This window comes from Hibiscus syriacus, unplaced genomic scaffold (assembly GCF_006381635.1).
Source record: "Hibiscus syriacus cultivar Baekdansim isolate YM2019G1 unplaced genomic scaffold, ASM638163v2 tig00112530_pilon, whole genome shotgun sequence".
NCBI classification, from domain to species: Eukaryota; Viridiplantae; Streptophyta; class Magnoliopsida; order Malvales; family Malvaceae; genus Hibiscus; species Hibiscus syriacus.
The window spans coordinates 748211-762696 of NW_024063358.1; the positions used below are offsets into that span (position 1 = coordinate 748211).

Below are 14486 nucleotides of genomic sequence, written 5' to 3' on the forward strand. Positions count from 1 at the left end.
AAATGTACTGAAAAACCATTGGCAAATGGGATTCGTCTCTCCCATCTCCTGCTTTATCTATAACTTCTACGAACACCATCTGTCTGCTGCTACAGTACTACTTGCTTTGCTGGCTTTGTTTTCCTTCAAACGTTAAATTCCACTTTTGACCACTTAACTATCGTTGGATTTCACTTTGACCACTAACGTTTCGATTTAATCAATCAGACAATAATTAAGTGGTTACCAATATAGTTTATCCTTTTTCAAAAAGAATAATCTTATGCAACGTGTAAAAACGCGTAATTGTACGAGCACAAATAGGATAATAATAAGACGTGTATTAATTATATATTCAATCACTCAATAAATAATGTTTAAAATTTAATGTTTGAACACTTGAAAATTTGTATATCTAGATTTGAGATGATATTTGAATGACAACCCCAAAATAACTTGAATTGATTTTTCTTTTACTTGTTTTTAGTCATTTTGATGATGTATAATAATATTAAAATGATACATCACTAAATGAGAATGAAAAGAAAATTGTCACACTCATGGACTAATGTAGATTAAAACAAAGTTTTGAATTAAGAAAATATATCAAATTTAAGGACTAATAAAAATCAAAATAAACTTCAGAGACTAATATGAAAATATTGACAAATACAAGGACTAAACATTGATTTATCCTTTTTTGATTTTTCATTTGCTGCCCATATTTTATTGGGGTAAACTACATATTTATTACGTAAACTTTTAATTTTTCAAAACCATACATAACATTTGATTTTCATTTCATCTTAATACATCCTTTAAAATTTAACATTAAGTTTTAAAAAATGAAAATTTAAGTGCTAAAGCGAACTAATAATGATAGTTTAAGTACTAATCAGATAGTTAACCCTACCCTATTTTATTTGGATATCCGTAGTGTGTACACACGTGTGGGTTGTGTTCGTGAATAGTTCGACAGGAAGTTTGTTTATATTCGTTTATTTACTAACGAATGAATATGAACAAGATTTTGTGTTCATTTAATTAAATGAACGACCATGAACAGAGAGTTCGTTCGTTCATTTACGTTCATGAACGTTCGGTAATATGTTCATTTATGTTTGCTCGTCTATGTGCGTTTATTTATGTTTAGCCCAATCTCTCTAGACCTATTTAAAATATTAAAACCCAATAAGTTTTAATATAATACCCATAAATATTTTAAAATTCAATTAATTTTAAATATAAATAAAAAACTCAAAAAAATTAAATAAAATATAATCCTAAAATTGTTAGGAAAGAAAAATATATTTTTTCATTTATGTTCATTTACGTTCGTTTATGTTCATTTATTGTGTTCGTTTATATTCATTTATTGTGTTCGTTTATGTTCATTTGTATTCGTTTACGTTCGTTTATTGTGTTCTTTTATGTTTATTTGTATTCGTTTACGTTCGTTTATTGTGTTCGTTTATCATTTACATGAACGAACACGAACAAGCTACTTTCCTTAACGAACGAACACGAACACAAAATTTTTTGTTCGTTTATGTTCGTGTTCGTTCATTTATTCGGTTAAAATTAAACGAACGAACATGAATATACTCTCGTTCGTGTTCGTTCTGTTCGTTTACAGGCTTAATGCAAAGACCTAAACAGTTTTACAGTGGGCGGATATATCTTATATGTTTACATATTACAAACTTATATATTTTATAGATACAAATAATTATATATGTTAAAATTATATTCACAAATAAATTATACATATTAATTTTATAATGTTAAAACAAAGATCATCAGTAAAAACATAGGGATGCTTCATTATAATACATCTCCTCTACTCAAAATCAACATGGTAAATTGATCAAATAAGAGATCAATTCAATTTTTTTTAACTATTTTTACTCACATTAATTATTTTGATTCACCAACTTGTAACGGTTTTGATGTTTTCTTTTATAACTCAAGAAATGATAAGGCTGCATGTTGGTAAACAACTTGGTTACTTTAATCAATGCTCAATGTTGATATAACATAGTCAATGATTGTAATTTCAGCCTCCTTTTACGTATATTTTGGGCCTGACTCTCATTAGTCCATGCAACTATCGTGGTCAATCTAGATTGGATATCAAATTTCAAGATATTTTACAAACACGATATATATACACGCAATTTGGATCGACTTACACACACTGTATAAAATTCTTTTAGTTTTATATCTTTCTATGATCGTTCGATTGAAATAAATCAAATGTTGAGATTAACTCTTGTTTCCCCCTAATATCTTCTCATTTTTTACTGTTAATCTCAGTCTTTAATTTATCTCGTCTAATGGTCCAAAAAATGTGTAAAACTATATCTAGGGTTGTGATCCACTTACAGTAAAATTTTTAGTTTTACACACTTCTAGGATCGTTGTCAAACATTGATATTAACTCCTTGTTTTTTCCCCTAGTGAATATCTTCTCGTTTTCTACTGTTAATCTCATCATTTAATCTCTCTCATCTAATGGTCCAGGTATAAAGTTTTAAAAAAAATTACATAGTGTAAATGGTCTCCTGACTATAGGATATTGTTTTATTGAATCTCTTGGCTATTAAAAGTTATAAAATGATCCATCGACTATAAGGAGTTGCTTTGTTGAGTCCATAAACTTTTAAAAGTTACAAAATTGTCACTATTATGTTCTAAATTTGTTCTTCTCCGTTAAAAGTTTTACGACAGTCTGTGCTGTACATTAACTTGCTGACTGAGATATGATAAAATTTGATCTTATAATCTCAAACGACTATCATATCTCAGTCAGCATGTTAACGTCTAACTTAGATGATCATTAATATTTTAACGGAGAAGGACAAATTTAGAATATAATGAATAGTAAAATGACTGTTTTGTAACTTTTAATAATCGAGAGACTCAGCAAAATAACTTTCTACAGTCAAGGGATCATTTTGTCACTGTAATAATCAAGGGACTCAATAAATCAATATCCTATAATAGAGAACCATTTATGTACTTTATCCTAAAAATAAATAGTTGAGAAAAGCAATTATTAGAGCCCATAATATTTGCCATTCTATCGATGCAAAGCAACACCTTTAAATTAATATTGGAATCAAGTTTTTGTAAAAGAAAACCCAAGTTTCTCGTGATCTACTTTTTTCCCATTCACTGCTCCTACTCTCCAATCCCCTCAACTGTTTAATTTTCTCGTTTTCCCAGCTTGATTTTCCCCTCTTGTTAGCAAGTTTAACTTGGATTTTGGTTAGCACACCAAAGACCTGAAAACGCTGCGTTTTCTTTGCTATCTCTACTCGCCAACTGTAAGCCGCCATAGCCCAGTCGCAAGGCCGAGAAAGAAGAAAAAGAAAAAGGGGGGGGGGGGGAGACAAGTTGACGGTCAATTTTAGATTTTGGTCCCTCTATTAAGTTCACCTTGTGATTTAGTCCCTTTATTTTATTTGACATAATTGTCAGGGTTGGATGAAGCAATCAAGAAAAACGGAAAACGAATCAAATCGAAATATTTATTACGAAGTTGAAGAGAATGGCGTTCTTCGGAGAAATTTCGAGTATAAATAATTGTATCTGTGAGATGTGTATATATTGTAATAGAACACGAATTACCCCATAAATCATCCAAACCGTTATATCTCATTACTTTTATAATGATATTAATTATTGTGAATTATTAATATAGTTAATTATTTTAATTACAAATATGATTTTCTTAAAAAAATTAATATAATATATATTAAATAAAATGATTTTTTGAAATATCTATATTTTAACTAAAATGATTAATGGTATTAACGGTTTTCATAACTAATTATATTATAAAAATAGATGATTAAATTATTTTAAATTGAAGTATAGAGGACTAAATCTGCAAATTTGAGCATAATAAAGGGACCATACCTAAAATTTAACCGAAGTGGACTGTTTCAACTTTCAACAAATTAAAATAAGGGTGAATTATGTATTTAGTACATAAACTATCATTTTTGGTCTGTTTTATTACATAAACTTTCAATTTTTTTTATAATCATATTTAATGTTTAATTTTTGTTTCATTTTAGTACTTGTTGTTAAAAACTTAATGAGTTTTATACCTAAACTATTAGTTTTAGTATGTTTTAGTACTTAAACTTTCATTTTTTAAAAAACTTAATATTAAGTTTTTAACGAGTATTAAAATGAAACAATAAAATAAAAGTTACATATAATTTTAAAAAAATAAAAATTTAAATACTAAAATAGATAAAAGAAACTAACAAATTAAATACTAAAAGCATTGTATACTCTTAAAATTAAAATAATTGAAAACCTGAAACACTCTCTGTTTTCACGTGAGAGAGTAGAATTGCATGAAGAAGATGAAAGGCATACGTGGCAAACATGCAACTTAATGGAAGAAGATATGCACATTACTGATTCCTAATAATAATCAAAGGCGTAGGTCCTACGCCAAACCCACATGTGAATTTTGACCGCGTAACATCGGCTATCGAGTAATTCTACTGTACGACAGTCTCAAATAAGACTAAAAAAATGTGTTACCGTTAATGTTAATATTTTTTAGTATTTTCGGTAAAGCGTTAATTAAAATGTTATTTTTTCTATCAGAAATGTTAATTTTACTATCTAAAATGAATATTTTTGATATTAACATTTTGGGTAGAAAAAATAATAGTTTAGATAGCGTTCGATATTAATATTTCCAGTAGAAAAAATAACATTTTAGGTAGCGCTCTACTGAAAATATTAAAAATATTAATATTTCGGGTAACACATTTTCTTAGCATTATATTAAGATGTATTTCCTTAGATATCCCTGCTACGGGTAGTTCTACTGTACAACAACATAAAATATTAACATTTCAAATAACGTTTTTTCTTAACCTTATATTAGGATGTCTTTTCTTATACACGCCACATTAGACTCTACCTTATCAATGAACACTTGTGTCAGTAGTATTATTATCATCGAATTATCAAAACCTTTACAATAGTTTAACATTTGAGCCCATACATGAATTAAGAAATACATTTGAATTAAGTGATTTTAATAATCGAAAAAATAATTATTATTTTTTAAAGTTTTAGGTTTAAACGCGGTCAGAAATTATACTTTAGAATCAACAAAATTCATATATGAATCTTTTGATAAAAAAAATGAGAGAGTCGTCATAAAAAAATGAATTACATTTATTATATATGAATATATGATTTATGTGATGTTTAGCATATGTGATTTAATTATATACTACTACTTTATATATATATATATATATATATATATATATATATATATATTCATTGATGTGAAAAGTGTAAAAAGGTGTTTCTGGATTCATCTCTCCATAATGCTTAAAGAGGCGAGGACAGAGGCTGAGAGGCATATGGTGGAGGGCACCTTGACAGATGAGATTGGGACCATGACCAAAACTCAACCGTAGAAGCTTATGCTATTAATAGAGAAATAGTTAGGTTAGATCCAAAAGGCTTGCATTGTACATTCTTCAATTATCCCCAACCCCAGCTTTCAATTAAATGATGCTCACTACCTGCTAACCATATATTCCAATCTTCTCGTGTCTATTTAATTTCACACACATATATATATATATATACGATTAACAATTTAATTTTTTTTAATTTAGACGAAAAATCATAAAGGATGGTTCTGCAGATAGAAGAGGGAGGATAAACAAACTGGAAAAGATGATGAATAATAATCTTGAGTAAGAGAATTCTAGAAAGAAGGGGAGATTTCTTCTTCAGTTTCATATATGGTTTATATACAAACTATTAATATTAAAATCAAGTTTAAGATAATGATGATTATTTATAAATTAATATTAAAACCAAGTTTAAGGTGATGATGATTATTTATAAATTGACAAAATGAGAGTAAAAGGATTTAGCGATGATGAGATAGTCAACCGTCAATTCAAAGGATTGTAATTGTCTGAATATAGAACTCTAGAAACTTCTTGAAATTTCGGAGGTTTTGATAAACGAAAGAAGAACAACATATGGTGCTGTTTATAGAAAAAAATACGGAGGAGGTATAATAATAATACTCAAGTACGCTGTCCATATTGCAAATTGCTAAACATAGAAACCACGGATTAAGGCCTCAGATTCAGAATACAAAAGTTTTCAGACATCTTCCTCGCAAAAGGTCCATCCACCACTATGTTCAACGAAACCTTGAAAATTGATCTCCCTAAGTTGGAGGTTGTCCATAAAAAACTAAAGAATTGAACTACTAAACCTAGCTAACATACAGCATCTCCAACACTTTACCTTATTATCGTTTGTCGTCTTGACGAAGATGCTCGGAATCAAGGCTTGGCAGTTGGCAATGCGCATTCGTCAAGCGATGTCGATCGTGAACGAGACGTAGGGATGGGCGTCGGCATCACCTCCTATACCTGCGATTGCTCCGCCTTCATCTTCAGTCTTCCAGTATATGCTGGCATTTTAAGGAGGATCAGTATCAGTTTTCAGAATAACTAATTGTTACGCAATTATTAAAAGTTCAAAAAAACCCACTTCAACATGGACCCTAAAACGGATTCGGATGACACCAAAAGAAAGGAAGGCTATCTACCTGTTTGAGCTATTACATAATCCTTCAAGTTTCTTCTCACTCTTCGCAGACGGGGACAATACGCATGCCTGATAACAGTTCAAAACCAGCACTTGGTCGTCAAGCGGATTTTGGTTCACAAATAATTGTAGAAACGACGGAGTTAAAGTTACCAGGAAAGGTGGTGGCAAACCGTATCTCAGAATGCTCTCTGCGAAGAGATGTACAGCACAAAAGTGCATCCAGGAGCTGAAAACCTGCAGGGGAGCAACTCATTAAAAAGAACTGTTAAGACTTGAGGGATTTCACAGGAAAAAGGAAGGAAATAATATAATACCCCCCATAACTAGTGTAACACCATTGCAAAAGTGAGCTTCGCAAGCTATCTTGGTCTTGTGCCAATTTCTATAATTCCTGCTTTCGGCTTTCTTGTGCTTCTGGACTATATTCGAAATCACGAATCTGAAAGACATCAAAACAAATGCGGTAACAATGGGAATAATGTTGCGGAAGACGGCTATCGGATAGAGCAAAATCGCAACTGATAATTTGAGAAAATAAAAATGAAGATAAAAGAGACACAAAATTTACGTGGAAAACCCCTAAAAATTTAGGGTAAAAATCACGGGCAATGGTAGAAGAATTTCACTATGAGAAAATAGGAATTACAACCTCTCTCGATCTACCAAAGAGAAAACAATGATAATTCTCTCTCGATAAAAAGGAGAAAACAACTCTAAAGAAACTCTCTAAAATCTCTCTAGTATTGGAAGAAAGCTAGAATGTTTTTGGATGGTTTTGAAGCTAAATGAGCTAGGGTATTTATAGTTGAAACTTAAGGACTAATTTATAAATACCCTAAATTATAATGACTAAAAATGATTTTACCATTTTCCAAATTTCAACCAAAAAATCGGTGCATTAATTTAAACCACCGAAAGTTGTTTTTGGCCATGTGACCAACTTGGCTTTTTTTCAACAATCTCCCACTTGAAGATTTGATTGGAACAATCATATCTTCACACAATTCTTTCTACCTTGTACCTTCATGTTGCTTACGTCTCTGATAGGCCACAAGAGGATCGACACCAGGTAAATTTATCAGCATTGATCGCCTTCGTCATGAAATCTGCTATATTGTCTTTGGTATGGATCTTCTGCATATCTACAGTCACTTCTTCCACCTTTTCACGAATGAAATGGTATTGAACTCGTATGTGTTTTGTCCTTGAATGAAATGTTAGCTTCCTTGCTAGATGCAAGGAGCTTTGACAGTCACAAAACAGAGAGACATACTCTTGATTGTGCCCAAGCTCCTCCAATAACATCTTCAACCAAATTGCTTCTTTATTGGCTTGTGTAGCTGCTACATATTCTGCTTCTGTTGTGGATGTAGCCACAATTGACTGCAATTTCGAAACCCAGCTTACAGCTCCACCAGCAACTTTAAACACATATCCTGTAGTAGATTTGCTTTTACCCAAATCCCCTGCATAGTCAGAATCAACATACCCATTGATAAGTAAATTTGATCATCCGTAACATAATGCAACATTTGAGGTCCCTTTGATGTATCTAAAGATTCTCTTTACTGTATTTCAATGCTCTTTGCATGGATTCGCCATGTACCGACTAACCACTCCCACTGCTTGTGCAATGTCTGGTCTTGTGCATATCATAGCGAACATTAAACTTCCCACTGCTGATGCATACGGTACTCGAGACATCTCCATCCTCTCTTCTTCAATGCTAGGACTCATACTGGAGGATAATTTGAAGTTAATAGGAAGAGGGGTAGAAATTGGCTTACAATCTTGCATGCTAAATCGTGACAAGATTTTCTTCAAGTAATTCTTTTGTGAAAGCCAAATCTTCCTATTGCTTCTGTCTCGGTGAATTTGCATCCCTAGAATCTTGTTTGCTGATCCCAAGTCCTTCATTTCAAATTCCCTAACCAGTTGTGCCTTCAATTCTTCAATATGATCTTTGTTGGGTCCTACAACCAACATGTCATCCACATACAACAACAATATAACAAAATCGTTATCACCAGACCTCTTGAAATAAGCACAAGGGTCTGCATTAAGTCTGTTGTATCCAAGGCACATAATGAAGGAATCAAATCTCTTATACCAACACCTCGGCGCCTGCTTTAGACCGTACAGAGATTTGTTCAACCTGCAAACCAAGTTCTTCTTTTCGTCTTCTTCAAAACCTTCAGGTTGGAGCATATAAATCTCTTCTTCAAGATTTCCATGAAGAAAAGCTGTTTTAACATCTAGTTGCTCTAGATGTAAGTTCAATGTAGCACACATTGCCAAAACTACTCGAACTGTTGTTAGTCGAACCACAGGAGAAAATATTTCATTGGAATCAATACATTCTTTTTGAGTATATCCTTTGACAACCAGTCTTGCACGATACCTCTCAACTTGATCGTCACCATTTCACTTGATTTTGAAGACCCATTTGTTACCAATTGGCTTCCTTCCTTGTGGTAGTGGCACAAGGTCCTATGTATTATTTTTATGAAGGGCTTCGATTTCTTCTTGCATCGCCATCATCCACAGTGAAGCATCTGAGCTGTTTATTGCCTCCTGGTATGTTGATGGCTCACCGTCCTCTATTAAAAGGCAGTATGCAATATTACCTTCTATAACATAATCTGAGTGCCAATTGGGACGTCTTCTCACACGATCTGATTGACGAGTTGTTGGAGCTTCAGAACTCTCTGGTTCTTGTTTATCATGTGCTGGTTCTGCTTCAGAAGAATCTCCTTCTTCAAACTCTTTTTCCACATGTATCTGAGTAGTCTCTGACTTTTCAGCGCTATCATCGTCTTCTTTTCTTTGTAGTTTATCTTCTACAAAGATAACATTTCTACTAATGATCACTTTGCGGGTAGTGGGATCCCACAAGTCATACCCCTTTACTCTATCAGCATACCCCAAGAATTTGCATTTCCTGGATTTTGGATCCAACTTTGAAATTTCTTGGGAGTTGTATATCACGTACACTATACTTCCAAATATATGGAGGTTTGAATAATCAGTTGGTTTTTCAGTCCACATCTCCATTGGTGTCTTCAGCTCTATTGCAGTTGATGGATCTCGATTCACCAAATAACATGCAGTATTGACTGCTTCTGCCCAGAATGATTTTTCTAGGCCTGCATCCCTCAACATTGCTCTTGTTCTTTCTAACAAGGTTCTGTTCATCCGCTCTGCCACTCCATTTTGTTGAGGAGTGTTCGCCACTGTGAACTGTCTTTTGATGCATTCTTTCCTACAAAAGTCATCAAATTCTTCACTTGTGTATTCTCCTCCATTATCTGTTCTGAAACACTTGATTTTATTTCCAGAATCAAGTTCCACCCGCGCTTTGAAGTTTTTGAAAGTTGAAAACACATCGGACTTCTTCTTAATAGGGTACACCCAACATCTCCTGGAGTAGTCATCAATAAATGAGACAAAATATTTTGCTCCGCCTAGGGATGTAACTGGTGCTTTCCATACGTCAGAGTGAACCAGTGTTGCTTACTTGTTATGCAATGCTCACATAAAGCAAGTGATACATTTGTTAAGCCTGGAAGTAGCTTTTGCTCCACAAGGACTTTCATTCCTTGTTCTGACATGTGTCCAAGTTTCTTATGACATAGCATTGCAGAATCTGAACTACATAAGGCAACAGAGGCTTCTGCTTCTAGCAATGTCTCTCCCTTCAGCATGTACAAGTTTGCAGCTATCTTTTCACTTTTCAGCACCACAAGTGCTCCACGGAACACCTTCATGATTCCTTTCCGTGTTTCAATCTTGCTAGCATTATTATCCAACAATCCGTAGGATAATAAATTTTTCTTCAGACCTTTCACGTGCCGCACATCTCGAACAACTTTAATTGTTCCATCATACATCTTCAATTTGATGGTTCCCACGCCAATGATCTCTAAGGCATGATCATTGCAACTATACACAGATCCTCCTGAGACAGGTTCATAATGATGGAACCATTCTCTTCTTGAGGTCATGTGATATGTTGCTCCCGAATCAATGAGCCATATATCTGCAAATCGTTTTATTCCTTCCACGGTGGTTGACGCTTCACAGCATAGAGCATCTCCATCATCTGAAGTGTTTGCGGTATTGCCTTATGGATTGGAGTTTTTATTTATACTCCAACAATCCTTCTTCAAGTGACCCTTAATTCCACAGTTGTAACACTTTAAATTCTTCTTGCTTTTCGACTTCGATCTACCATGTTTGTGACTGCTGCTTTGGCCACATTCTGTTGATCTCCCTCTCATCGTTGTCATCGTTGTCAATGCTTCTGCTTGTTGCAGATTTACTTGTCTGTCTTCCTTGTTCTTGCGTCGATTTTCTTCTTGTAGAACAGCAGCTGAAACGTCATCGAAGACTAGACTGGTGACATTACTGTTTGTCAAGTTGATGATGAGTTGATCATATGAATCCGGTAGACTTTGAAGTAGAAGTTCAGCACGTTCTTGTTCTCCTATTTTACAGCTTAAGGATGTAAGCTGAGAAAATAAAGTGTTCATTGTATTTAAGTGCTCCGTCACTGAAGTAGATTCTGGCATACGGAGAGTGTACAATTTTCTCTTAAGGAAAATTTTATTGTGCAACGATGTGGCCTCGTACAGTTTGGTGAGATGATCCCATATCTCCTTAGTTGTCTTCTTCTCCTCGATACTTGACAATACTTCATCTTCTAATGCTAGATGAAAGTTTGCCATATCATTTCCGTCCATTTCGATCCATTTGTTGTCGTCTGTGAAATCTATTGGCCTTTCGCTGATAGCTGCTAGACAACCGTCTTTCCTCAGGATGACCTTCATCTTTAATTTCCACAATGAGAAATTTCTCCCATTGAATTTTTCAATAGCAAATTTCGTTGCCATTGCTTCATTTACGGATAGCTCCCACTATTTCACTATCGTGAATAGTTCTCTGGAACCTTCAAAGAATGGGTAATAACTTCTTACTTTCTTATGTTAGAGGATCCACCTTTTGGTGGCAACCACAAAGACAATAAGCATATATTACACACTCTAATCTAGCTTTGATACCAATTGTTGCGGAAGACGGCTATCGGATAGAGCAAAATCGCAACTGATAATTTGAGAAAATAAAAATGAAGATAAAAGAGACACAAAATTTACGTAGAAAACTCCTAAAAATTTAGGGTAAAAACCACGGGCAACGGTAGAAGAATTTCACTATGAGAAAATAGGAATTACAACCTCTCTCGATCTACTAAGGAGAAAACAATGATAATTCGCTCTCGATAAAAAGGAGAAAACAACTATAAAGAAACTCTCTAAAATCTCTCTAGTATTGGAAGAAAGCTAGAATATTTTGGGATGGTTTTGAAGCTAAATGAGCTAGGGTATTTATAGTTGAAACTTAAGGACTAATTTATAAATACCCTAAATTATAATGACTAAAAATGATTTTACCATTTTCTAAATTTCAACCAAAAAATCGGTGCATTAATTTAAACCACCGAAAGTTGTTTTTGGCCATGTGGCCAACTTGGCTTTTTTTCAACAAATAAGACATCCTCCAAGAGAATCGATCATTTTTTGACGCGCCATGAGTAAGATTACCCAAAAGAACTAACACTCATAAAAGAAAATGCAAATACAACCATAGAATGCACTCATATATAAGAAAATGCAAATGCAACCGTAGAATGCACTCACTTGGAAGCCTCTTTCGCGTGCACTAGTTCTGAAAGTCAGCAACACGACCAAATAATGTGACAGTGTAAAGAGCATATTCATTATCTTCATACAACTTCTTGGAGGACCGAGGGACCTGAAATCGCATAGCTGTGTAACTCAGAATTACCTCAACCAACAAAAAGAAATTCAGCAAGTATAAATTAACATGACTACTTATATAAAGATTGAATACTATAACTAGTAACAGAAATTTAAAAGAAAAGTTATAAATAAGATGCAAAAACTAACGATGCTAACTTCACTCATCAATTAACTAGGGATTTTATCCTGAAAAATGAATCCAATTGCTAAAATCACCGTGAATAAAGTCATAAACTATTCCCGAGGTTTAGACGAATCACAAGAATTACTTCTCCGTGAGGCGGCATTGTATATGACAAGCAACAGTGATTTTGACAGCTAAGGTTAGAAGTTAGAACATTAAACAACGGGTGATATTGCTTACCACATAGCTAGCCAATGTTTCATAGCTTGACAACCAATCCTTCTGTGAATACTTGAGAACAACTGCGAGGAGAGTCACTACGTGTTCGGAAGTAATAATATCCTCCAGCTTTACTAGATTCGACAGATCACGAACAGCCAAACTAAAACACGCAGAATTCGATCAGTTATTAAAAGTAAACTATTCTTGCATATGCACCAATCAGACGCTGAAGCAAAAGTCATACCTTCCGCTTTGCTTTCTGTTTATGGCATTAAGTTGACCACGCGCATTTTTATACTCGGCCACATGAACCTAACATAATAAATAAACACTTCAAAACTAGACCACCCATTCAATCGATAAACTAACATGTATATAGGCGTGTAAATCGGAAATTCAACGAAGAAATTACCTTGAGATCATCCTCAATATTTGCCACTAGAGTGTGAATACTGTCAACGGTCTTCCTCAAAGAGGACACCGTCGGGTACTTCGCTTCATCCCAAACAAACCTGCCATCAATGAATTGTCCATTAATGACCGATGACATCCATGACTAATGCCACATTTCATTCACTGGATTGAGCAAGATTTTACCTCGTAAGATAAGAATCAACGGGGACTTCATCAATAGAGAGAGCATTGCTCTCCAACCCCGAAACTCTCTCTAGTTCCTCGATCTGCCTCCTAATTTTGTGAGAAACACCTTCGATAAAGGTTGACTGCACTTACATCAAAATCAATCCTAAAACTTGTACTGATAATATATATATATAAATCAACAAAACCGATAAATTCATATTTCAGTGCTTCAGTTGAATCATCAGAAAGACAGAAAATCTAAAAGAAATAGAGTAGAATTTGATGAATGAAAAGCAGAAAGAAGAGGGGAATTACTTTGAAGAGATCATCGCTGAGAGCAAGGAGGGAATCGAGAGTTCCAACGCGTAGATTGGGAATATTGAACTGCGCAAAATCAAATAGAAAGAAGGTAAGAATATCACATGTATGATTGAGGGAAAATAATAAAGAAGAAGAGAGATAATGAGATAAGATGATACCCCGTAAAGAGGAGTGTCGAAGGAATGCTTGGAGATTTGGTCTTGTAATCCATTCGACTATGTGGAAGCTGAATTCTGAACCGGAAGAGACACCGCCCAGTATCTGCTCGCCATTGTAAAAAAAAACAACGGAACAGTGAGAGAGAAAACAAAATCCTAGATCGAATGTCGTTGCTATGGCCTATGGCAGTTGGCAAAGGTAATGAAGGATCATAAAATATAGAGTAAACTACACGGGTGACCACTCAACTATGGCTTAAAATCATTTTGACCACCAATATTTCAATTTGATCAATCAGACCACACAACTATACAAATGCTTCAATCAAGTCACCCACGGAAGAGGTGGCAGTTAAAACATTTTGGTATAATTTCAAAATTGGTTCTTGTTATTTATATATTCTTTCAATTTGATTTTAATTTTAATAAATTAAAATAAATTTATTCTTTCAATCGACTCATGACACGTCATGATAGATTTATTGTCACCCTCTTGAAATAGAATTATAAATCACGAAAACATGAAAGCAGATGGTTTCGAACCAATACCCTTAGGTTGATTTAGAGAGAGTTGTATTTATGCAAATGCTTTACTCAAAATTAATAATATTTTATATATCTCAAATTTTAAAAATATCTTTTATTTTTGTTTTA

The 14486-nt window shown here is 33.7% G+C and overlaps 1 pseudogene; it reads right to left on the bottom strand.

Moving 5' to 3' along the window:
* Positions 1-6092: 6092 nt before the first annotated feature.
* Positions 6093-13993, bottom strand: LOC120181598 (annotated as a pseudogene).
* Between the last annotated feature and the right edge of the window lie 493 nt (positions 13994-14486).